An 11,659-nucleotide genomic window follows, 5' to 3' on the forward strand; every position below is an offset into this window, starting at 1 on the left:
TTGACAGGAATGGGGGAAAAAAATACAGTAGAAGAAGAATGGGTACCTTCTACGGATGAAGTAGTGAAGGCAGCAGAGGATCAAATAGGTAAAAAGACAAGGGGTATTAGAACTCCTTGTGTAACAGAAGAAATATTGAATTTAATTGATGACAGGAGAAAATATAATAATGCAGTAAATCAAGCAGGCAAAAAGGAATACAGACGTCTCCAAAATGAGATCGACAGGAAGTGCAAAATGGCTAAGCAGGGATGGCTAGAGGACAAATGTAAGGACGTACAGGCTTATCTCACTAGGGGTAAGATAGATACTGCCTACAGGAAAATTAAAGAGACCTTTGGACATAAGAGAACGACTTGTATGAATATCAAGAGCTCAGATGGAAACCCAGTTCTAAGCCAAGAAGGGAAAGCAGAAAGGTGGAAGGAGAATATAGAGGGTCTATACAAGGGCGATGTACTTCAGGACAATATTATGGAAATGGAAGAGGATGTAGATGAAGATGAAATGGGAGATACGATACTGCGTGAAGAGTTGGACAGAGCACTGAAAGACCTGAGTCACAACAAGGCCCCGGGAGTAGACAAAATTCCATTAGAACTACTGACAGCCTTGGGAGAGCAAGTCCTGACAAAACTCTACCATCTGGTGAGCTAGTGTATGAGCCAGGGGAAAAACCCTCAGACTTCAAGAAGAATATAATAATTCCAATTCCAAAGAAAGCAGGTGTTGACAGATGTAAAAATTACCGAACAATCAGTTTACTAAGCCACAGCTGCAAAATACTAACGCGAATTCTTTACAGACGAATGGAAAAACTAGTAGAAGCCAACCTTGGGGAAGATCAGTTGGGATTTCGTAGAATTATTGGAACACGTGAGGCAACACTGACCCTACGACTTATCTTAGAAGCTAGATTAAGGAAAGGCAAACCTACGTTTGTAGCATTTGTAGACTTGGAGAAATCGTTTGACAATGTTGACTGGAATACTCTCTCTCAAATTCTGAAGGTGGCAGGGGTACCATACAGGGAGCGGAAGGCTATTTACAAATTGCACACAAACCAGATGGCAGTTATAAGAGTCGAAGGGCACGAAAGGGAAGCAATGGTTGGGAAGGGAGACAGGGTTGTAGCCTTTCCCCGATGTTATTCAATCTTTATATTGAGCAAGCAGTGAAGGAAACAAAAGAAAAATTCGGAGTAGGTTCAAGATGGCTCTGAGCACTATGGGACTCAACTTATGAGGTCATCAGTCCCCTAGAACTTAGAACTACTTAAACCTAACTAACCTAAGGACATCACACACATCCATGCCCGAGGCAGGATTCGAACCTGCGACCGTAGCGGTCTCGCGGTTCCAGACTGTAACGCCTAGAACCGCAAGGCCACTCCGGCCGGCCTCGGAGTAGGTATTAAAATCCATGGAGAAGCAATAAAAACATTGAGGTTTGCCGATGACATTGTAATTCTGTCAGAGACAGCAAAGGACTTGGAAGAGCAGTCGAACGAAATGGATAGTGTGTTGAAAGGAGGATAGGAGATGATCTTCAACAAAAATAAAACGAGGATAATGGAATGTAGTCGAATTAAATCAGGGGATACTGAGGGAATTAGATTAGGAAATGAGACACTTAAAGTAGTAACGGAGTTTTGCTATTTGTGGGGCAAAATAACTGATGATGGTTGAAGTAGAGAGAATATAAAATGTAGACTGGCAATGGCAAGAAAAGCGTTTCTGAAGAAGAGAAATTTGTTAACATCGAGTGTAGATTTAAGTGTCAGGAAGTCGTTTCTGGAAATATTTGTATGGAGTGTACTCATTTATGGAAGTGAAACATGGACGATAAGTAGTTTGGACAAGAAGAGAATAGAAGCTTTCGAAATGTGGGGCTACAGAAGAATGCTGAAGATTAGATGGGTAGATCACATAACTAATGAGGAGGTATTGAATAGGATTGGGGAGAAGAGAAGTTTGTGACACAACTTGACCAGAAGAAGGGATCGGTTGGTAGGATACGTTCTGAGGCATCAAGGGATCACCAGTTTAGTGTTGGAGGGCAGCGTGGAGGGTAAAAATTGAAGAGGGAGACCAAGAGATGATTACACTAAGCAGATTCAAAAGGATGTAGGTTGCAGTAGGTACTGGGAGATAAAGAAGCTTGCACAGGATAGAGTAGCATGGAGAGCTGCATCAAACCAGTCGTAGGACTGAAGACCACAACAACATTATTATTATTATACCTATTATCGCTATTAATGTCAGCTGCTGCAGTACTATGAGTATTGCCGGCATTAAGTTTATTAGTTCATAGTTCAGTATTATTTACTCACACTGTCGTTTCAGACACTTAAATCATTTTAATACTATATGTCATATTAACGTTGTTACTTCTTAGCAAAACGCTATGTATAATAGGTACTGTGGGTGCTAAACCCTTGTCCGACATAAGACAGGGTCTGATGGCCCTAATTAGATCGTACTAAACAAGAAACTGAATAAATAATTAAATAAATAAAATAAACAAACAATGGCAGCGATGATTCCGTAGGTGCCCTAATACTGTGAAACTAGGTTCACACCGACTTCGAATAAACACAGCAGTGGTTTTGCGAGCGTACAGTTTCCTCTTGGGAGAATACGATTAGAAACTGCGCCCCAGTCTTGCGCTCATCCCAGCGTTGACAGTTACCACGAAGATAAACTTCTGGCGTATGTGGCGTGTGACAAAGAGAGACACCGCGAAGTATCCTCCATCCTGCACTGAACAAGCTCCTCCTTTGCCTTCTTAATTCCAGTAGACTATAGTGTGGATCAATATTCTGCATTTCTACAGATACTGAATTCATATGGCTGTTGATTTAGAGCAGGATAATGTTTGTGAAGATTTTTTACAATGGGAAGGAGCCTGACTGCTATCTTGCCTTGATGTTGGCAATGACTGGGCATTGAGTTAAAAGGATAAAAAATATAACATCTTACATCCAAGATGCTAAAAGTGTTGCTGTCTTAAGGATTAAAGGGCAAAAGTTTCAATGCTAATAATCTCAAAATTAATTACACTATTAGAGAAGGGAGCAGACAGGTGCAAGTTTTGGGGTCTTCAGTAACTGGAGGAAATTGCTGACAACGTGATAGAATATCTGAGGACAGTTATTCACCTTAGAGTGTAGAGTAGATGGAGGTGGGGTCATAGGATCGGGATTACGATTGAATATCATCAAAGCAATCCCAAAGACAGCAAATGCAGATAACAGGATAACTGTAGTACAGTGAGGCTGATTACTGACTGATGCATCCTATTTTCTGACCAGATACAAAAACACAAAAGATAACTGACGATCAGGTTGGCTGCCATGCTAAGGCCGTAGGTTCGACTCCCAGTGCTTTTCCTTGGTGTGAGTACTAGTACAAGGTACACTAAGTCTCATGATGCCAATCCAAGAAATGGTTGACATAGTAAGATCGGATTCTCTGGAAAGTCTGCAAGGAGGTCGGCAGAGGAATACACTGACCACATGCCCATCCATCCAACATATGAATGACGCCACAAGGGAAAGGATGGAACGGCGGCCGGTAGACACCCGTTGCGCTTTCACGGCCTTGAGGAGGCGCACGTTTTATGGACATCACAAAAGAAGCTCTAACTCTTCGATAAGGGAGAAAAGACTAAACGAAAGGAAATTCACCATTAGGGCTGGGAGAACTAGAACAAGCTTTACACAGCATAAAATTTTTAGAATGAGATTTTCACTCTGCAGCATCCTTTCTTTCAGGAGTGCTAGTTCTGCAAGGTTCGCAGGAGAGCTTCTGTAACGTTTGGAAGGTAGGAGACGAGATACTGGCAGAAGTAAAGCTGCGAGTACCGGGCGTGAGTCATGCTTCTGTAGCTCAGTTGGTAGAGCGCTTGCCCGCGAAAGGCAAAGGTCCCGAGTTCGAGTCTCGGTCGGGCACACAGTTTTAATCTGCCAGGAAGTTTCATAAAATTTTTAATTGTAATGACACAGTTTCAGAGTTATAAACGCAGGCTTCCGCGGCCATCGTCACAGTCAATAAAATTCTTCTGGGTTTGAGGCCGCATTGTCATCTATAAGATTCCGACGTTTCGGTGACTGTTGCAAGGCTCCTTCCTCAAGGTGTATTAGCAATAGACCCTGAGGAAGGCGCCTTGCAACAGTCACCGAAACGTCTGAATTTTGTAGATGACAATGCGGTCTCAAACCCAGAAGAATTTTATTGACAGTTTCAGAGATTTTACTAGCCTTATACAGATATGATTTTATGTTTATAGACTGAATCGGTGAGTGAAAATTTGTACCAAGGCCGGGAATCGAACCCAGTTCTGCTTAATAGGCTGGTGCGATAGCCACTAAGGCACCTTGGCACAGCGGTTCACACAACTGTACAGGTTATCCTATCACGCCTACCTCCTCGACCCAAATTCTCACTGCTGGCAGTAGACTGAGGCAGCAGTGAGAATTCTGATCAAGGAGGGAGGCATGCTAGGCTAACCTGTGCAATTGTGCGAACCACTGCACAGCCTTAGTGGCTAAAGCACCTGTCTAATAAGCAAGAGACCCGAGTTCGAATCCGGGCCTTTGTACAAATTTTCACTCACCGCTTCAGTCTATATGCATAAATTGTTTACGGATGACTGAAAGTCTCAGAAAATAGATATGAACTACCGGAAAACAGCGGGTATGCATAGTCTTCTACTAAAGTCCAGTTGTAAAGATGAAAATGGAAGGCACAGATAAAAGTTCTCCGGCTAAATAGTGCACAAGGTGGGGATCCAGTCTGCCCTACTGCCCAGCCAGCAAGCTACATCGATGAAGAAAAGACGTACATAAAACAAAGGTTGAAAAAAGATTAAAATTCGGGTTTAAAGTACGTCAATGATAAAATTTGTTGATACGATTATTACCGTTCATTAAAATATGGTATAACTACGTGATATGAATGTGAAACGTCCCCTTAGAAAAAATTTATAAATGGCAGTGCTACAAAACCTCTACGTTATTTGATTTTCAAAGAGCTGAGCAAAACTGAACGTACTCAGACATTTCTCTGTTTACTTATTCTGATCAACACTAAACTGACACACAATATTTTTAGCGCAACGCAATCTGACTTTCAATAATCCCTACAAAAGAATGGCCGTGACTAACAATAACCCATGTTGTTGTTGTTGTTGTTGTTGTGGTCTTCAGTCCTGAGACTGGTTTGATGCAGCTCTCCATGCTACTCTATCCTGTGCAAGCTTCTTCATCTCCCAGTACCTACTACAACCTACATCCTTCTGAATCTGCTTAGTGTATTGATCTCTTGGTCTCCCTCTACGATTTTTACCCTCCACGCTGCCCTCCAATGCTAAATTTGTGATCCCTTGATGCCTCAAAACATGTCCTACCAACCGATCCCTTCTTCTAGTCAAGTTGTGCCACAAACTTCTCTTCTCCCCAATCCTATTCAATACCTCCTCATTAGTTACGTGATCTACCCACCTTATCTTCAGTATTCTTCTGTAGCACCACATTTCGAAAGCTTCTATTCTCTTCTTGTCCAAACTGGTTATCGTCCATGTTTCACTTCCATACATAGCTACACTCCATACAAATACTTTCAGAAACGACTTCCTGACACTTAAATATATACTCGATGTTAACAAATTTCTCTTCTTCAGAAACGCTTTCCTTCCCATTGCCAGTCTACATTTTATATCCTCTCTACTTCGACCATCACCAGTTATTTTGCTCCCCAAATAGCAAAACTCCTTTACTACTTTAAGTGTCTCATTTCCTAATCTAATCCCCTCAGCATCACCCGACTTAATTCGAATACATTCCATTATCCTCGTTTTGCTTTTGTTGATGTTCATATTATATCCTCCCTTCAAGACACCATCCATTCCGTTCAACTGCTCTTCCAAGTCCTTTGCTGTCTCTGACAGAATTACAATGTCATCGGCAAACCTCAAAGTTTTTACTTCTTCTCCATGAATTTTAATACCTACTCCGAATTTTTCTTTTGTTTCCTTTACTGCTTGCCCAATATACAGATTGAATAACATCGGGGAGAGGCTACAACCCTGTCTCACTCCTTTCCCAACCACTGCTTCCCTTTCATGCCCCTCGACTCTTATAACTGCCATCTGGTTTCTGTACAAATTGTAAATAGCCTTTCGCTCCCTGTATTTTACCCCTGCCACCTTCAGAATTTGAAAGAGGGTATTCCAGTTAACGTTGTCAAAAGCTTTCTCTAAGTCTACAAATGCTAGAAACGTAGGTTTGCCTTTTCTTAATCTTTCTTCTAAGATAAGTCGTAAGGTTAGTATTGCCTCACGTGTTCCAACATTTCTACGGAATCCAAACTGATCTTCCCCGAGGTCCGCTTCTACCAGTTTTTCCATTCGTCTGTAAAGAATTCGCGTTAGTATTTTGCAGCTGTGACTTATTAAACTGATAGTTCGGTAATTTTCACATCTGTCAACACCTGCTTTCTTTGGGATTGGAATTATTATATTCTTCTTGAAGTCTGTGGGTATTTCGCCTGTCTCATACATCTTGCTTACCAGATGGTAGAGTTTTGTCATGACTGGATCTCCCAAGGCCATCAGTAATTCTAATGGAATGTTGTCTACTCCCGGGGCCTTGTTTCGACTCAGGTCTTTCAGTGCTCTGTCAAACTCTTCACGCAGTATCTTATCTCCCATTTCATCTTCATCTACATCCCCTTCCATTTCCATAATACTGTCCTCAAGTACATCGCCCTTGTATAAACCCTCTACATACTCCTTCCACCTTTCTGCCCTCCCTTCTTTGCTTAGAACTGGGTTGCCATCTGAGCTCTTGATATTCATAGAAGTGGTTCTCTTCTCTCCAAAGGTCTCTTTAATTTTCCTGTAGGCAGTATCTATCTTACCCCTAGTGAGACAAGCCTCTACATCCTTACATTTGTCCTCTAGCCATCCCTGCTTAGCCATTTTGCACTTTCTGTCGATCTCATTTTTGAGACGTTTGTATTCCCTTTTGCCTGCTTCATTTACTGCATTTTTATATTTTCTCCTTTCATCAATTAAATTCAATATATCTTCTGTTACCCAAGGATTTCTATTAGCCCTCGTCTTTTTACCTACTTGATCCTCTGCTGCCTTCACTACGTCATCCCTCAGAGCTACCCATTCTTCTTCTACTGTATTTCTTTCCCCCATTCCTGTTAATTATTCCCTTATGCTCTCCCTGAAACTCTCTACAACCTCTGGTTCTTTCAGTTTATCCAGGTCCCATCTCCTTAAATTCCCACCTTTTTGCAGTTTCTTCAGTTTCAATCTGCAGCTCATAACCAATAGATTGTGGTCAGAATCCACATCTACCCTGGAAATGTTTTACAATTTAAAACCTGGTTCCTAAATCTCTGTCTTACCATTATATAATCTATCTGATACCTATTAGTATCTCCAGGATTCTTCCAGGTATACAATCTTCTTTTATGATTCTTGAACCAAGTGTTAGCTATGATTAAGTTATGCTCTGTGCAAAATTCTACAAGGCGGCTTCCTCTTTCGTTTCTTCCCCCCAATCCATATTCACCTACTATGTTTCCTTCTCTCTCTTTTCCTACTGACGAATTCCAGTCACCCATGACTATTAAATTTTCGTCTCCCTTCACTACCTGAATAATTTCTTTTATCTCGTCATACATTTCATCAATTTCTTCATCATCTGCAGAGCTAGTTGGCATATAAACTTGTACTACTGTAGTAGGCATGGGCTTTGTGTCTATCTTGGCGACAATAATGCGTTCACTATGCTGTTTGTAGTAGCTAACCCGCACTCCTATTTGTTTATTCATTATTAAACCTACTCCTGCATTACCCCTATTTGATTTTGTATTTATAACCCTGTAATCACCTGACCAAAAGTCTTGTTCCTCCTGCCACCGAACTTCACTAATTCCCACTATATCTAACTTTAACCTATCCATTTCCCTTTTTAAATTTTCTAACCTACCTGCCCGATTAAGGGATCTGACATTCCACGCTCCGATCCGTAGAACGCCAGTTTTCTTTCTCCTTATAACGACGTCCTCTTGAGTAGTCCCCGCCCGGAGATCCGAATGGGGGACTATTTTACCTCCGGAATATTTTACCCAAGAGGACGCCATCATCATTTAATCATACAGTATAGCTGCATGTCCTCGGGAAAAATTACGGCTGTAGTTTCCCCTTGCTTTCAGCCGTTCGCAGTACCAGCACAGCAAGGCCGTTTTGGTTAATGTTACAAGGCCAGATCAGTCAATCATCCAGACTGTTGCCCCTGCAACTACTGAAAAGGCTGCTGCCCCTCTTCAGGAACCACATGTTTGTCTGGCCTCTCAACAGATACCCCTCCGTTGTGGTTGCACCTACGGTACGGCCATCTGTATCGTTGAGGCACGCAAGCCTCCCCACCAACGGCAAGGTCCATGGTTCATGGGGGAAGAAAAATGTGGAACGCTTCACGATTTTGCGTGTTATCCTTGCGCAGGGGCCATGCTAATCTTCTCTGTATCGTTCCAATTTTAGTATATGTACTGCCGAAGCAAGTACACACACAATAACCTATACCTCTCATGATTCACTTACCTCACAAAAATCTTCGTTACTCAGCCTACTGCAATACAGCGAGCGCCAATACTACCAGCTAAATAAAAGATTCTAACTACTGAAGGTACTAACTACTGATACGCATAGTTAGCAAATGAAAGATTTTGATAGAGAACAAACAATTTATTTACCTTAAGAGTGTTCAAAAGTCATCATATATATACCAGTTCATGACATCCAGTCTTACAAATTTTGCCGGCCGCGGTGGTCTAGCGGTTCTGGCGCTGCAGTCCGGAACCGTTGGACTGCTACGGTCGCAGGTTCGAATCCTGCCTCGGGCATGGGTGTGTGTGATGTCCTTAGGTTAGTTAGGTTTAAGTAGTTCTAAGTTCTAGGGGACTTATGACCTAAGATGTTGAGTCCCATAGTGCTCAGAGCCATTTGAACCATCTTACAAATTTCCTTTATTGACGGACAAAACCTAAACAGCCTACTTACAAATGGATTGAACAATTTAATGAGCACATAATTTTGACTGTAAGTAAACTTGAAGAAGGCAAAAATATTTATTACTAGCAGAAATGAGATTAGTCATAAAATGGGGCACCACGCGTTAGACGCAGTGAAGGGATACTGTTATCTCGTAAGCAAAATAACGCATAATGTACGAAGTAAGAATGGCATAAAAAGAATATTAACACAATCACAGAGAGAATCGAAAAGAGGTTTTAACTGAATTAAAACACTTCTCAGGAGGTACATATGAAGTAAAGCACAGTACTAAAGTGAATTAAGGACTACAGAAAATACAGAAAAGAACAGGATTGAGGTGTTAGAGATGTGGCGTTACAGAGTGAAACTGAAAATTAAATGAACTGATAAAGGAAGAAACGTGAAATTTCTCCGCAGATTCTATGGAAACACTGATGAGAAGAAGGGACAAGATATTAGGAAATGAGTTAAGGCATCAAAGAATAAACTCCTTAATCCCCTAGAGGGACCCTTAGAGGTCAAACAGTGAAGAGAAACGCAGGGATCGGATTACATCCAACAAATAACTAACAATGATACCTCTAAGTGTTGCTCTGAGATAAACGGAAGGGCGCAGGAGAGAAAAACTTTGCTGCTATCATCAAAACATTCAGCACACTGATGACATAAAAAATATATCTCTTATTTAGGGTAATGTTTTACGTACGTCTCTTTGCCTCATATTTCGTTTGCTGCTGCGGGAGCCCTCTTAAGAACGTAATAAGGAATTGGGAGTATTTCGTGCCGAAGCTCTCACGGTGTATACAGCACCAGCACAATCTCAACAACATGCCTCAAATCGGTAAGCCGTCTGTGACCAAGACAGTACACTCAGATATCAACAGCCTGTGCTGCATGGCATAATCGTCTACCCTACAACATTATATCTTAAGAGTCACCCAGAGTGGAAGACAAGCTATACCAGAAAGAATATTGAAAAAATGATTCATATCATTATTCACCATAAGTATTCGGAAAAAATGCGTTGTGCACACATCAAACAACCATTTTTTGCAATTCCCCTCTAATAACGACGACATTTGTATTGGTTTATCGGTGTTATTTATGATTGTGTGACATAATGTGTTTCCTAAATTTGATTTTGTTATATTTGAAGTAGTTCATTTGTCTCGTTAATTCTTAATAACTTTCCGCACTCGTCCCTGAATACTGCGTCAAAAGGGGGCGCGTGTTCGTGCGGATGAGGGAGCAGCGTATTGCAGCGTTTGTCTCTTTCTGGATTATCACCGAAATGGAAAGAAATTAGACGACAAGGTATGGAGATATCGGGTAACCTAGCCCTCCTCAGTGGGCAGCGTCTCCACAACACACGTGTATCAGCGCGACAATTATCAGTCTTCGCAATGTGAGAGACTGAGGACAGCACTGGTACTCAAATAGGGTAGCTGATGCACAATGTGACTACCAGAACACCACAGTGAAGGTTTTCTCTCCTTCCCGAAGAAAAGGGTGGGGATTTGGGGAGAGGACATATCTTCGTCCGCCATCCTCCAGGCCGAGCTCTACAGTGCCAGTGCACACAAGCTTCAGCAATACTGACAAGGGATCCTCCCCATCGCACCCCCCTCAGATTTAGTTATACGTTGGCACAGTGGATAGGCCTTGACAAACTAAACACATATCAATCGAGAAAACAGGAAGACGTTGTGTGGAACTATGAAAAAACTAAGCAAAATATACAAACTGAGTAGTCCACGTGCAAGATAGGCAACATCTAGGAAAGTCCGAGTTCAGGAGCGCCGTGGTCACGTGGTTAGCGTGAGCAACTGCGGAACGAGAGGTTCTTGGCTCAAATCTTCCCTAGAGTGAAAAGTTTACTTTCTTTATTTTTGCAAAGTTACGATCTGTCCGTTCGTTCATTGACGCCTCTGTTCAGTGTAATAAGTTTAGCGTCTGTGTTTTGCGACCGCACCGAAAAACCGTGCTATTAGTAGCCGAAAGGACGTGCCTGTCCAATGGAAACCGAAAACATTTGATTGCAAGGTCATAGGTCAACCGATTCCTCCACAGGAAAAGATGTCTGACATATTCTATACGACACTGGTGACGGCATGTGCGTCACATGACAGGAATATGTTGTCGACCCACCTAACTTGTACACTTGGCGAATGGGTAAAAAGATTCTTCTACCTTGCCCAATTTAGGTTTTCTTGTGGATGTGATAATCACTCCCGAAAAAGTGTGAAAACATAAGAGTTTGTCACATTAACTGCAACAAATGAATGCAACAGTTTCACAGTCGCACAGTTTTGTCTGTGCTCTGTCAAAACGTATGTTTTTAACGTTTTCAAATTTTTCCGTGTGTAGACCGTCAAATCCTGCATATGTCCAAGCAAATCTGAACATGTCCTGGAATTTTGGAGAGCGAAGTTGATTATATGTGAGTGCCTGAACTTTGACAATTGTCTGAAAACAAAAAATTAAAATTTTCTCCGAGGGAAGACTTGAACCTCTCGTTCCGCAGCTGCACACGCTAACCACGGGACCACGGCGCGCATGGGTTCAGACCTACCTCGATGTTGCC

The 11,659-nt window shown here is 41.9% G+C and overlaps 1 non-coding gene across 1 annotated transcript; it reads right to left on the bottom strand.

Moving 5' to 3' along the window:
* Nucleotides 1-8,479: 8,479 nt before the first annotated feature.
* Nucleotides 8,480-8,586, bottom strand: LOC126196797 (U6 spliceosomal RNA). The gene has a single exon (XR_007539239.1). It is a non-coding gene; the product is annotated as a U6 spliceosomal RNA (small nuclear RNA).
* Between the last annotated feature and the right edge of the window lie 3,073 nt (nucleotides 8,587-11,659).

Source organism: Schistocerca nitens, chromosome 7 (assembly GCF_023898315.1).
Source record: "Schistocerca nitens isolate TAMUIC-IGC-003100 chromosome 7, iqSchNite1.1, whole genome shotgun sequence".
Classification (NCBI taxonomy): domain Eukaryota; kingdom Metazoa; phylum Arthropoda; class Insecta; order Orthoptera; family Acrididae; genus Schistocerca; species Schistocerca nitens.